Source organism: Micromys minutus, assembly GCF_963924665.1.
Source record: "Micromys minutus genome assembly, chromosome: 16".
In the NCBI taxonomy this organism is placed as follows: domain Eukaryota; kingdom Metazoa; phylum Chordata; class Mammalia; order Rodentia; family Muridae; genus Micromys; species Micromys minutus.
Window position 1 is genome coordinate 14807821 of NC_137985.1, and position 16047 is coordinate 14823867.

The following is a 16047-nucleotide window of genomic DNA, read 5'->3' on the forward strand; positions in this document are numbered from 1 at the left end:
GCTATGCCTATGCAGAAAAGGAGATTAATCCACGTCATGCTAAAGACTGAGAGCAGAGTGAAGAAGGAAGATTATATTATGGAAATATGGAAGGTAAAGGCTTCACCAGGGTCATAAAACCTTGTATGTAAGCAAGTTAAGATAAACCTAGTAAAGTTTCCTATGTGGGAAGAATTATATCTTAAAACAATATGGCAAGAGAGATTGGGAAGGAAAATTAAATCTTGTGAGTGTGTGCAATATTGTCACTCGGGCTTGTTATTTATTCACTCAATTATGGCACTGACAATGGCAGACAAATCCATACCTTGTGCTGGCCAGGCAAGTACTGTATGACTAAACTACACACTACTGTAGAAGAGAGGGAGGGGGAGGGAGGGAAGGAGGGAGGGAAGGAGGGAGGGAAGGAGGGAGGGAGGGGGGGAGGTGCGCTTGGCCACAAGAGTACCTGTAGACTTAATATTTTTTTTAACAGATATGGGGAAAGAACCCAGGGATATTTGGAGGCTAGGCAAATATTGAATGCTCCAGCCTCTTCTTTTATTGCTAAAAACCTTTTTAAAAATTGGTGTGTGAAAGAGAAAATGTGTGGTGACTGTGTATTTGAAGTGGTTGAAGGTCAGCTTTCGGAAGTCAGTGCTCTCTGTCTGCTATGTGGGTCTCAGAGATTAAACTTAAGTTGTAAGTCATTAGTTTGGTATCTGTATAATTTAGACTGTTGCATTGGTATTTACAATTTTCATAACAATTTGTGAGTTGATTTTATTGATGTAAAGCTTGCAGATACAAAGGCTTTTAAAATTCTCCACTGTGTTCTGAAGATTTAAAGCCTTTCTTATTTCACATTTGACTTAGAGAAACTAAATCTGGATAACTTTTTTCCCCTATTTTTCCTTTCTCTAAATTTTATCCTAATAACCCCCTCCAAAAAACAAAAACAAAAACAAAAACAAAAAGCAAAACAGCTGTGCTGTGTGAGCTGAGACTGGTGGAACTTTATAATTTTTTAAAAAGGATATTGTTTCCATTATTTCTAAATTATGTGTGTGGTGAGGATTGGTATGAGCATTTGAGCATAGGTCACTCTGGAGGCCATAGGTATCTGAGTCCTTATTACTGGAGTAAAAGCCAGTGTGATCCACTAGGAATGAACTCAGACTCTCTGCATGAGAAGTGCATACTCTTAACTACAGAGCTGTCTCTTCAGCTTGCAATTTTGTGTTTTAAGACAGTCTCATGAGATACTGGTATTCTTGAACAACTCACTGAGCAGCTATAGATGCTCTTGAACTCCTGTTCTGATTGCCTCTACCTTCTTAGGTTGACCCGCCACACCAGATTTACATGGTATTAGAGATTGGACCTAAAGTTTTATTCATGATAGGCAGGTACTCTACCAACTAAGCTATACCCCCAATCCACGATAAGTACTTTTTAAAAAAGTAAAAGGCATTGGGGACATACTTCATTATCTGAATATGATAGTGCATAGCATAAAGAAAGCCCTCAGTTTGGTATCTAGAATCTTAAAAAAAAAATAGAAACCTGGAATTTTACTTTGAGAATTTAATTTCCTTTAACTATACTTATTTATATTCTCTCTCTCTCTCTCTCTCTCTCTCTCTCTCTCTCTCTCTCTCTCTCTCGATGTGTGTGTGTGTGTGTGTGTATGTGTGTATGTGTGTGTGACTCTGTATAATCAGGTGTTTATGATGTCAGAAGTGTTACATACTTACTGTCTAATTCTTTTCCTTTAAGATGTGGATCTCAAGAATTGAACTCAGTTGGTTAGGGTTTATAGCAGGTGCTTTTGACTACTGAGTCAACTCATGGTACTTGGGAATTCCCCCCCCCCCCACTCTCTTTCGTTACAGAGTCTCAGGTAGAGCTGGTTGGCCTCAAGTTTACCTTGCAGCCCAAGATGAAGTTGAACTTCTAATCCTCTAGCCTGTACTTCGCAAGTGTTATAATTACAGATATTTGCTGTTATACTGTTTTGCAACATGCTAGGCATAGAACTTAAGGCTGTATATGAGCAAGTAGTCTAGCAATTGTGCAACAGCCCAGGCCAGTGTTGACAAGGTGCAGGCAAACATATTTATCTGTAAATATAAATGCATACATGGGCCATGGTTTAGAAACGATACTTCAGTGCAAAGATTTTAGTCTTAGCTATGTTTTAAGGTACTATGAGAAAGTGTTTTCGAGAAATAGCAATTTGAGGTAGAGTCCTGAGACATTAATTTTAAAGCACACTGAGGACAAACGCAGAAATGCGACCATGAGGTTTCCATGTTTTGCATATGTCCACAGAACATTTATTGCAGAGCTGTTATGTAGTGTTTTAAGGTAGGCCCAAAACAGGCAGAAATGAATTTCATTTAAAAATGGAAAACAAAAAACAAAACAAATCAAAAAAACCCAAACCCTGGCACCTTTCTTGATCTTTTTTCTTCTATTCCCTTCTTCTGTGTCCTTTGTGAGGAATGATTTTGTTTTTACCACAGGCAGCTAGCCTGATAACAGTCCATATACTCTCACCTTGTCCTATTCTATAATGTGCACAGTAACTCGGTCCCGCCCTCCCTACACATAAGTGAGCCATCTTCTCAGACTGTAAGGTCCCTATCAATGCGGCGAGACAGTCAGTCATCTTCTATCTGCACTAGGGATAAAAGACAGAAGTCATCTTGGTCACAGGTGCTGCTTGTTTGGATGGTTTGGATTCCAGCAGGCCAGTTTTAAAAATATACAGTGTCCACACACTTTTTACAAAAAGAAATTTCCTCACTTGGTTACATTCTTTTTGTGTTTCTTTGAACCAAACGATGGTTATTCTACTTGAACAGAATCCTTCATTTTCTGCTCTCAAATCCTCTACTATCTTTCCTGTCTTCACTCTTGTGTTAACTGTCCTGTGTTACCTATATTGTGCTCTGTCATGCCTGGGTATTGAACCTAGACACTCATACCTACTACAGAAGCACTCTACCATTTCTGGAAAAGTGAAAGTGGTATAGAGAGGAAGCAGGGCAGGGTTTCCTAAGAAGGCTGCTTTCTTTCTCATGGGAAAAGATGGAAAAGGCCTCCTTAGGGACAAATATCTAGGTTCATTTCTAATGGCCACCAGGATCACGGTTCCACACTGGACTGCATACCCAGACTCCCACCCTTGTCATCACCCTTCCTTTTAGTCTTAGTATATTTGCCTCCATGTCTCTTCCTATTTCCCAATCCCTGGCCTCCCCTTATCTTGGCCCCAGTCTCTCTGCATCTTTGTCTTTGCATACTTCCTATAGAGTTGAATTATGTTTTCTTCCTCATTGATCTCTTTTGTCCACTGCTTCCCTATAGCCATTTTAAGAATTTGTTTTTCTTGTGATCTCATTGTCTCCAAATCTCTGTCACCCAATTTCCCTGCTTCTCTCATTCTCTCCCAGCTCTTTCCAGTATCTATTCACTTTCTTTTTGTGTTTCTGTGAATATACCAACACCTCTCCCTTTTCATATATCCTTTCTCTCTCCCATCTTTCCAGCTCCATTTCTTTCTTTTTTCTTTTTCTTTCCTTCCTTCCTTCCTTCCTTCCTTCCTTCCTTCCTTCCTTTCTTCCTTCCTTCCTTCCTTCCTTCCTTCCTTCCTTCCTTTCTTTCTTCCTTCCTTCCTTCTTTCTTCCTTCCTTCCTTTCTTTCTGTCTAATTTGCATATCCCTGATAGGTAAGGACTTTGTTTCTTTGTACTTCATATTTGATGAATGTTGTGTTTACTTCTGTAGTTTGTTTTTTTTCAATTTTATTAAATATTGTCTTTATTTACATTTCAAGTGTTATACCCATTCCTCCTCTCCCTTTTCTTTCCTGCCTCAACTTGATTCCATGAAGGTGCTCTCTCTCCCAATCACCCTCTCCACCTCAGTGCCTCGCTGGTTGATGATATCGTTTTTCCCGTGAGGTTCCAAACCTTTCACTCCTTCAGTCCTTTCTCTATCTCTTTCATTGGGTCCCCGTGTTTAGTCTTATGTTTAGCTGCAAGCATCCTCATCTGTATCTATATGACTCTGGCAGAGCCTCTGGGGAGACATCCATGTCTAGTTCCTTCCAGTAAGCAGTTCTTGGCATCAGCAATAGTGCTTGGGATTGGTGGCTGCATATGGGGTAGTTCTCCAGGTAAGGTAGTCTCCTTATATTGTTTCTTCAATCCCTGCTCCTGTATTTGATCTTGTATTTCCTCCCCTGAGTCGTTAGTTTTCCCTTCTAAGAAGGACTGAGGCACCCACATTCTGGTCTTCCTTTTTTTTTTTTTTTTTGAGCTTTATAGGTTCTGTGAATTGTTTCTTGGGTGTTCCGAGCTTTTTTGGGCTAGTATTTGCTTATAAGTGAGTACATACCATGAGTGTTTTTTTCTAACTAGGTTACCTCACTCAAGATGATAGGTTCAAGTTTCATCCATTTATTTGCCTTGGAATTTCATGTACTTATTTTTAATAGCTGACGAGGATGTGGAGAAAGAGGAACACTCCTCCACTGTTGGTAGGGTTGTAAACTGGTACAACTACTTTGGAAAATAGTCTGAATGTTCCTCAGAAAATTGGACATAGTTATACCTGAGGATCCTGCTATACTACTTCTGGGCATATACCCCAAAGATGCTCCAACATCTATCAAGGACACATGCTCAACCATGTTCATAGCAGCCTTATTTATCATAGCCAGAAGCTGCAAAGAACCCAGATGTCCTTCAAAAGAAGAATGGATACAGAAATTGTGGTATATATACACAATGGAGTACTATCCAACTCCTTTTATGTATCTCTCCTGTTTCTTCTCTTGCAACTACCCACACTGTGCTATCTTTTCTCCTCTCTTTAGTTTCTCTTTCTTTCTATACCCTCCCGTCTCCTTTTCATCTTCTGCTGTGCTTTTACAACAGCTTCCCTAGGCCTTGAGTGCTGTGGGCATCACATTGCTTTGTGAATACCCCCTATTATTTGTTTCTGTTTGCACTGAAACTTGAACCCTGAGGCACTGAAGGCCTGGACTTCTTAAAAGACTTCCTGGCAGCCTAGCTCCAACTGAAGCCCAGAACCAACTGACATCCACTAATCCTTCCCAGACATGCCTGGTCACAGGGTCTGCAGGGCATAGAAATTTATATTTTAGAAATATATATTTAGAAAACCAGCTTTATGTGAATCAAAGCCTCATGGGCCAGTAGTTTCCTGAGTTAGACTCTGCAATGCCAGAAATATTTACCTTCGAGGACAGACAGGTGCCAGTGTTAGGAATAAAGGTGAAGAAATTAAAGGAGGGATATGGCCCATGGAAATGTGGCAAGGCCTGGGGGAAAAGGGGGATGCCTCTGGGGGCCCATGTTGGGAATCCCTTCCTCCTGAGGAACCAGACACACAATGACAGAATAGAGTTTATCAGGTCATGGGGGGAGTTAAAAGGGAAGTAGAGGCAGAGAGAATGAAGAAGTAGAGAAGTAGAGACTGGCCATGAGTACATGGTGGGAGGGAGAGAAGGGGGAGAGGAGAGGCAAGGGTGGGGGGCAGAGCAAGAAAGCAAGAGCACAAGAGGGCAAGAGAGAGAGAGGAGGGGGCAAGCAGCCCCTTTTATAGTGCCAGGTAACTGGGGTGGAGAAGTGGGGTTTACAGAGTCCCAACAGCCAGGAGAAGGCAAGTTCTGACTTGTTATCCCAGTCCAAATGCTCCCTCATGTTCTAGGTTAGTGGAGTCAGCCAAACTATGTTTAATTCAGTTTTCCAGATTCTAGTTCTCTACAAACCTGCACAATATTACACAACAAGCTGTCCTGCTTTTTCTGACTCAGAGGTTCCCTGACCAGATCCCAAAGCCCTGGGATGTTCTTACTCCTTCTCCAGATCATGAAATACTCAGAGGTTTGGGAGCCTCCCATGGCTAACCAACTTTGAGATGCTCCTGAGTCTATAGCATGGGGATGCCCCTCCTAACATCTGGGCTCTTTTCCTTCTTCCCCACAATCTAGGGCCACCGCAGGCAGCAGGATAAGACACTCCACCAGTCATGCTTGTCACTTTCAACCTAAACCATTTATATTTACTGGGGGCTCGAAAAGCTCCTCCTTCCTTCGTGTCAGCGCACAAAGCTCAAGTATCTGCTCAAATTGCCCATAGCACTCTGATAATGGCTGATTCTGGTCCCAGTTCTGAAACTATTAATTTTGAGGTTCTTACAGATCTAAACAACTTTCTCAAAGGAAACAGCAGGGGATCTGTGGAATACCCTCTCCCCAAGTTTATTTTAACCCTTCTGATCCTTGCAATTCAGCTCCTGTCTACATCCTTGCCCAGAGCCCAAACTTAACACAAAAGATATCTGGAGATACTCTCTGCATGGTGACCTAAGGCCTGCCTGCCCTGGGGGAGCTAGAGTGGTCTTTTTCTTCTTAGGGCATATTTATTTTCAGTAGCCTCTTACTTTTGTTTTCAGTTCTTTTTGGTTTGTTTGTTTGTTTGTTTGTTTGTTTCAGCTTTTTGACTTTTCGGTTTACTGTTAGGCTTTTCAAGTGGTCTTCCCCCATCTGCTGAAAAGCACAAATTGGGTGTAGAGCTGTAGTTCACTGGGTGCAGTCCCAGAGAGATTGGACTGTCTATGTGTATGTATAAAAAAATCACTAGCTGTCTTAGTTTACTAAAAAGCTCAGTCATCACAATCCCGAAAGACATTACATACTTAAAAACAGCAAAAAGTAAAATACTTCTAACAGAGGCATCTATTGCTTATCTTATGTTATAAGGCCTATGTACTTTTAAACAGCTAAGGTGTAAACTATTTTCAGGAGAAACTGTTATTTATCTCATGGTACAATCAGCTATAATAAAATCAGCTAAATAATTAAATTAAAAATGTTCATATTTAAAAATAAGAAAAGAAACCCTCTGCCTCAGATTTTTCAATAATAAATCAAACTTCATAGTTGTAATAGGGCATCTTCAGCTAAATTCTGTTAGATGGTGTAGACATAAATTTAATAATGATTATGACACAGGAACTCTACATGTTACACAAGTTATAAAAGTTGTCCTATGTTTTCGGGTAAGGTTTACCTAAAGCTAGCAAGGCCCTGTGGTTTTACACTGTATACACAGGTAATATTAATTCGTATCATCACTCTATGCATGTAATTTGGATTCATCCTTCTTTTGTTAAGGGGATGCTGCATGCCTTCTAATAAACAATGGGCGTTTTCAAAACTCCAACTCAGCCTGTTTAAACAATTACAACTGGACATATTAAATGTTAACATTCCTTCAAATAAAGAGGAGATAAACAAGGTCATTGGCCCTTCACTGAGTTTCCAGTCATTCCTGCAGTTGGTTGTATGAAATTAACACCTAAATGTTTTCTGGGTGTGTAGGCTAGAACCTAAAATTGTCAAGGAGGTGCACCTGTATACAACATTAACAACAGCAGCAACTGAAAGGAAAAGTCAATGGTGTTGAGTATGTTTATTAAATCCTTAGTCCTAAGTGAGTTAGTAAATAAGTAAATAAATGAATGAATGAATAAATAAAATGGTGTGTTTTAATCCCCAAACTCAGAAGGAATAGGTAAAAGGATCAGAACTTCAAAGTCATCTTTCTGATTTGGAGGCCAGCCTAGGCTATATGATAACAGCCTGTCTCAAGCACTAAATTATATAAACCATATAATATAATTATATAAATGATATAATATAAAATTTTAAAATGCATAGGATGTACTATGACTGTGTCAACCATTTGTGTGGTTCAGGGGCAGTAAGTGTGTTAAGAGCCATTCCTACCCATCCCAGTACTTTCTCATTTTCCTAATCACACTATATGCCAATTCCTGGGACTCATGTGATGGCCTCTGGAGCTAGACACTGCTAAGTATGCCTCCAACACTCATTATCTTGCCTTTTCTCTGATCTCCTCTCTAACATAAAAAAAGAGTGACTTTCTGTCTCCCTCTTCCTGACACCCAAGAAAGCTTCCAGCTCTCTCCCTGCCAAGTTTTTTTCTCTCAATCTCTGTAAAATTGCACTTCAAGCTTCCATTTGAGTGTTTTAGAAATTCTTTTTATTAATGAGAGAGACTAAGAGGCCAAAACAGTGAACCTAAGTTTTCCCCACAATTCTACTTCTCTGTGGATCTGATGACCTTAGAAACTTCTCCTGAACAAAACCTGGTAGTGTATCTGCCTGGTGACTAAAGATCTTGTCAAAGTTCATCCACATCCTACTGTGTGTTCTTACTGTTTTTTCTTCTAAGACTAGGAGAGATTTCTTTGTATTGATCTATTACATATTGTCTATTCATCCATCACTCAAATATCTTTTGGTGGCTAGTATAGAGTGAGTACGTAGATCAGTTTGTTGAGTGCCTATAAAATATGGACAAGACCCTTGGTTCCAATCCAAGAACTGCATAAACTGTGCTTGGTAGCACATGCACATAATCTCAACACTTAGCAAGAGGATAAAAAAATTTTAATTATAAAGTAAATTTGAGGCCAGTATGGGATACATCAGACTCTCTCAAGAAAAAAAAAAAAAGGAGATGGAAGGAAGGAGAGATAAATAGTACCGAGGCTACTTGAAAAAGTCATGAGAATTAATATTTTATGTTTTCTTAAAATTATATGTCATATAATTATATGTAAACATATAAAATACAATATAACTGCCTACACATATAAGTTTATGCTACTTGGGATGATAATGTTTCTCTCAAAGTCTAACAAAATCCCCAGTACTAGCCAAGACTTGGTCATAAGAGTTAAGAAAACCCCCAAAACATACATGCTAATTATTTTACCCTTGGTTAATTCTCAGAAGATAAAGATACATGCCTATTGCTAAAGACAACATACAGTGAATTCACAGTTACTGGATGAATCAGAATAGAACTGACATGAAACATTTTCTATGAGGACTGATTCTACTAGTACTGATATGTATATGACAAGTGAGAAAAGCAACTAGTAGTCCTAACAAGCAGTAACACTTATTAACTAAAACAATTACCAGCCCTGCAAGGTACTCTTAATGGCACAGTAGTGTCATTTATATTGTTAGGGTAACTGACATCTGTATAATTGGACTTAAGTTTCAATCAATAGAAGAAACCTGTGCATGGTACTATGAACTCAGCGAACAACCTTCGGCCTGTGAGGCCATGAAATCTAGAGAAGAAGATACTAATGTCACTTATTTAATCAGTATAATTTTTAACCACATTATTTTTTTCCATTTAATTTATTTATTTTCTTATTTTATATCCTGATCACTGCCCCTTCCCCCTTCCCAGTCTCTTCCAGTCCCCCCTTCCCCTCTAGGTGAGATATCCAGTGTTCTACCTGGATATCTCACTACCCTGGTCTGTCAAGTCTCTGCAGGGTTAGGTGGATCATCTTCTACTGAGGTCAGACAAGGTAGCTCAATTAGGGTAATGGATTCTGCAGAAAGGGAACAGCTTTAAGGACGCCTCCACTTCAGTAAACAGGACTGAAGATTCTCTCATGGGAAGCCTATCTATGGGTAGGTGACTAAGGACATGAAGACAGGAGGTAGGAAGGATAGTAAATATAATCAAAACATCATATATATATATATATATATATATATATATGTGTGTGTGTGTGTGTGTGTGTGTGTGTGTATGTGTGTATATGTGTGTGTGTGTGTGTGAGTGTGTCTGTGTGTGTGTGTGTCTGTGTGTCTGTGTGTGTGTGTGTCTGTGTGATAATAAAACCCATTAATTTGAATAGTGGATCTACATTAATAATTACAATAAAAAATTGCTAGCCATGATGTGGACAGTTCTATTTAACCTTCCCGTTATGTTGTATGAGTATCATACATATTTTACAAGTGGAGAACACAGAAGCCTAGAATGATCAAGTCAGTAGTTTAGGGTTTTGTAGACAGTAAAAGCCAATTATGCAGTTAAACCCCAAAAGCTTAGTCTTTGACCACCATGCTTTTTACTCCTATCTATATAAGAAAAATATTTACAGAAGTCTTATTGTAGGCAAAACTGTAACCCTTTTGTTATGCAGCTTATAACTTAAGAGAGATCAAACAAGTAGAAAATAAATGTAAAATATAAGGTAGTGAGAAAATAAAAGAAAAAGAAGTTTGGCCCCCGTAGATGAGATGTTTGAGTACATGGGGAAGTCATAGGAAGGTGGTGGCACAGGATGAAAATGGGGGTCAGTAATGTTGACAGTTATGGCTGAAGAAAAAGGAAATTAAGTCATTGTGTACCATTTTCTTCCATCCCCTAGGACAGAAACACCAGGAGACCCTTACCTGTGGGTAGTAGGAATCTCAGTATCAGTAGGACCAGCAGCCATTGCAGGCCACCAGGGCGTTCCTGCTGCAGGCCGGCCATTCGCCATATCAGGAAGATGCCGGAGTCTTTTTTTTTTGACCCTGGTCCAGCTTCCTGGTTGGGAACGCACAGACACTTCTTTCCCAGGGTAGGGCATCCAGGTGGCTGAGTTCCACTGATATCAAATGTGCGCAATTACTCTAATCCCTTAAGGCTGGGCAGGGCTCAAAATGATCCCCTCGCTTGTTCCCAGGCCAGGATTGGCTGTTGGAACCTAGCTTTAGCTTTCCTGGATTCCCAGGAAGACAGGTACCCATGGATGTGTCAGGTCACTTGCCAGTCTCAGGCATGAGAATTAAAAAAAAAAAAAAAAGGTTTTATAGTCTGTTTTCTATACCTGAAGTGAGCTGAAGTTAGAGCCAGAATGACTGCTCACATCATGTTGGCTATAGATTGTTAAAATTTATTACCTATTGGGTGCAGCTAAGTGTTGAAATGAATACTAAAACAAACTATTCAACTCCCAGAACCACAGAGACACACAAACACAAACACACACACACACACACAAACACATAACATTTTCTAAAAATTTTATAGTGTATTCTCATTATATATGTTATTGTTTTATATAGTAATATTTTGATAGTTTTATATTGTTTGTTGTGAAAATTCCCTCCCCATAACATTCATCTCTCATTTTTAATGAAAGCCCATTTTGATTGCCTTTCTTCATTCCCCTACACCAGTGCTTCTCAACCTTCTTAGTACTGCAACCCTTTTATATAGTTCTTAATGTTGTGGTGATCCTCCCAATCATAAAATTATTTTTATTGCTACTTTATAACTATAATTTTGCTACTGTTCTGAACTGTAATATAAATATATGTTTTTCCGATAGTCTTAGATGACCAGTGTTAAAGGTCAGTGTTAAAGATTTCAAACCTCAAGGAGGTCATGACCCACAGGTTTAAAACCGCTGCTCTAAATATTTTTCTTTTATTCTTATGTCCTATAACACATATGATTTATGGATTTATGTAAATCATAAATGATTTAGGTTTCACACATGAAAGAAAATAATACTTGTTTTTCTGAGAATTGCTTAATTTTTAACATGTATTTTCCAGTTATACCCATTTCCTGCAAAACAAAATGATTTAATTCTTTATGCCTGTAAAAAAAATCTACACTGTGTACCTAAACCACATTCTCTTCATCCATTCCTCTATAATTAAATAAGATTATTTCAAATTTAGTTAACATGAGTAGTGCTGCAATACTTATTGATATGAAAGTATTTCTGGGATATGTGATCTTGGAGTTCTTAGGTCAACCAAATCATCCCCATTTGTAATGAATTTCTTCACAGGAATAGTATGGTGGGCTCATGGGAAATTTTTATTTTTGTTTTTAGGAAGCAACATATTGATCGCTACAGTGTTTGAACTAATTTAGATTTACACCAACACTGCATAGGGTTTTAAATCTCACCATAAGCTCAAGAACAGTATGTCAAGGGCAATGCATTCAGGACACAGAGTTGAGAATGAAAACTGTTTATAAAACTCAAAGGTTTAGTGGTGAGTATAAACTGTAGAAAGAAACAGAGTTGGGAAAAAATGAAAGAGAGAGGGAGAGGGGAGGAAGAGGGAGAGAGGAAAAGAAGGAGAGAGGGAAAAGAGAGAAAGGGAAAAATGGGAGGGAGAGAGGGACAGAGAGAAAGAGGGAAAGGGAGAGGGAGAGGGAGAGAGGAAGTGAAGGAAAAATGGAGAGAGGGGAAAAGGGCAAGAGAAGGAGAAGAAGGGAGAGGGAGGGAGAGAGAAAGAGACAGAGAGAAAGAGAGAGACTGAGAGAGAGAGAGACAGACAGAGAGAGTGAGAGAGAGAGAGAGAGAGAGAGAGAGAGAGAGAGAGAGAGAGAGAGAGAGAGAGAGAGAGAGAACAGGGAGATATGAGAATTTTGGTTCTTTTAAAACCCTATTATGTCATATGAATATGTTTTTGTTTAATTCCATGTGTGGGATGTTGGGTTGCTTTAATTTGGTGATGACCTTTAACTATGACTGTATCATGTTTTAGGGAGGAACTCAGAAGAAGGAGGAAGGGGAGGAGGATAAGACACAAAAACCAAGATGCCTTCTAATCCGCATAAAGCAGTCTATTTAGTTGGCTGAAAAAGATCTAGGCTTCCTTTCCCTTCTAAATTTCTTTCTCTCCTATCTAGTATTGAGGGTAGGAAAGGATTAGGGTGGAATAAATGTTGGAAGCTAGATAGAGATATAAGAACCCAATAAAATATAAAATAGCTAAAAAGGCATGCCAACATCATACATGCACACAAATACACACACACACACACACACACACACACAGAGAGAGAGAGAGAGAGAGAGAGAGAGAGAGAGAGAGAGAGAGAGAGAGAGAAAGAGAGAGAGAGAGAGAGAGAGAGTGAGAGAGAGAGAGAGACAGAGAGATAGAGAGACAGAGAGACAGAGACAGAAACAGAGAGACAGAGAGAGACAGAGAGAGAGACAGAGAGAGAGCATAAGTCATAGTGCAAGTTAGAAGTCAGAGAGGTGTTTGGTATGTTGAAGGGAGGGAGAAGTAAAGAAAGAAAATTATACTGTGAGAGAAAATGGGCTATTTTTTATAAAAGGTAAGTTGTTTAACTTTATTTTCTAAGGTACTTTAGTAAAATCACATTAAAATAGAGTTGCTCACTATCTTGACTATATTGGTGGTGGCGGTTGTGTGTGTGCATGTGTGTGTTCATCCGTTCATAAAGACTCTAAAAGACTGAGCATGGGAACCCCAGTGAGTGTGCTGGGGGTGGGGGTGAAGGGATGAAGGAGCTGAATGGGGTGCGGCCTCATGGGAAGAACAACATTATTGACCATCCAAATCCTCCAGAGCTCCCATGGACTAGATCAGCAACCACTGAGCGTGCACTGAGAGGCCCATGGCTCCCGTTGCATATGCAGCAGAGAATAGTAGTGTCTGGTATCAGTGTGAGAAGAGGCATTTGGTCCAGGGAGGGCATGTTTTCCCATTGTAGGAGAATGCCAAGGCCTGAGGTGGAGAGGGTGATTGGGAGCTAGTGCACCTTTGTGAAGGCAAGTGGGGGGGGGGTGGGAGCAGCATGGGGGAGGGGGATAACATTTCAAATGTAAAATAGAGTATCTAATAACAAAATTAAAAAAAATAAAGACTGAAAAATCAAAGCAATCTTTAAATAAAAGAGCAATAAAACTGAAAAACACACTGTCTTAGTCTGTTTTTTTTTTTTTTTTTTTTTTGATGTTGTTGCTGTAGCCACATATCTCAGAAAGTGTAATTTACAAAGAATAGAAGCCTACAAGAGGTATAATGACATATGACTTTAATCTCAGAATGAAGGAGACAAAAGTATGTGGATTTCTGAGAATATGAGGTCAGTCTGGTTCCAACAAACTCCAGGCTACCTAGAACTAGTGATTCACAGCCTTAGAATGAGTGAATGAATGATTAGATAGGTAGATAGACAGGTAGGTAGGTAGGTAGGTATATAGGTAGGCAGATAGATAGATAGATAGATAGATAGACAGATTGATTGATTGAAATTTTTTTATTTCTGAACACAGAGAACTCTCAGAACATGGTTTCACCCACTGGTGAGGGACACTTTGATGTATCATAAAATGAAACAGAGCATCATATTAGGTGACAGAGTCAAGCTTGCTAGCATAAATATTTTTCTCTCTTCTTATAAATCTATAAAAACCATTATGAGGCACCTATCCTCATGGCTTCACTTACTCCCAGTTACCTCCCAAAGGCCCCATTTTCCAAATACCATCACATATTTCTTTGAGAATTAATTTATTTACCACACAAATAAAGTAAATTATTATTTTAAACACATGTACGCTCACTTATTTTGCTTATGTAGATGTGTGCGTGTGTGCGTGTGTATCATGGCATACATGTCGAAGTCAGGGAACATCTCTTTGGGGTTGGTTCTCTCCTGATGTCTTGTGAGATCTGATCATGTTTTAAGCCTACATGATGGCACATCTACACACTGAACCATCCTTGCAGCTCCAAGTAGCCCCCCCTTTTTAGCCAAAGTATTCCAATGCCTGCTTAGAATAAGTGTCCTTAATTACTTCTCAACTACATTTTATTGAACGTCTTCATCTATCTGTTGCGTTTTCATACTTATTCATTTGTGTATATGTTACTTCAGCAAGCACAATAAAAAATATGAGCAATAAATTATTCTTTGAGAGAGACACTCTCTGTGGAGCTCAATCTGCCCTTAAACTTGTAAGACTCTTGCCTCTACCTCATGCATACATGCATGCATCCCTCCATCCATCTGAACATTCATTCATACTCCATTCACCCAATACATGCATGCATCCCTCCATCCATCGGCACATTCATTCATACCCCATTCACCCATCTGTGCATATGTTCACCCATCCACCTTCTCATCCATGTACCTACTCACTGACTCACACATCCCCCATTTATCTATCCATTCCTCTGCTTACCAACCCATCCATTTATCCATCCAACTCCTTACCCCATTCATTTATTCACTAACCTATCATCCATCTACTTACCTAGCCATCCATTTCTCCATCTATCCATATCTTAACATGCCCTACTTACAAAAGTTCCAACTTCTGAAGATAAGAAATAAGGCATAGTCCTAATCTCTAAAATATGTTTTCCCTTTTATGTATCACTTTTTTTCCTTCAGTCTAAGTTTTTCAATCACATTAGCTACACAAACACACCTACACCAGAAACTTTGTACTTGATGTTTTCAGCAATGTTCTCATCCAGGTGTTTCATGGGTTTAAAATCTTTGCAATGAGATTGTACATCATACTCATAAGTGTCCCTTACCACACCATGTTCCCTCTGCAACTCTCCTATGTTGATGAGTCACTGCATTCTCTTATTTTTTTCATTTCTTTCTTTATAGTAATATCGAAAGTGACTGTGCTTGTGTGTTTGCTTGTTTGGTATCTGGCTCCTCACTAGACAGGAATCCATATCTGTTTTTAATCACACTTTACAAAAAAATTTGCACATAGAACAAGAAACTCCTCCCCCAAAGCTGTTGCTCAAAAATTCTCTTTCTTGTTTGACAAGGTCAAACTTTGAAGATATTACTAAAGTGAAATACACCAGAGCCAGAAAGATAGTTGTGGTATGTTGTCATTTTGTATGCTTGGGAACTAAATACTAAAGAAATGACCCTATAGAGCAGTGTTCCATATGTTGTGGGTTTCAGTCTCTGTGGGGTAAAATGACCCTTTCACAGTTACAAAAGACCATTAGAAAGCACATATATTTACATCACAATCCATAATAGTAGCAAAATTACAGTTCTGAAGTAGCAACAAAAATAATAATATTTTTAATATTGGGAATTACCATAAGAGGAACTGTAAACTGTATTAAGGGGTTATAGCATTAGGAATGTTGAGAACCACTGGTTTAGAGGAAAGAAGAAAGGTAATCAAAATGGGTTGTAATTAAAAATGAGAGATGGAGTGTTGTGGAGATGGAATTTTCATAACACACAATATATAAGTATATTATATGTTGTTATATAAAATTATAACATACACAAGAGAATATACCATAAAATGTTTACAAAATATTGTGTATGTTTATGTGTGTGCACACATGCACACATGTATGATTCTG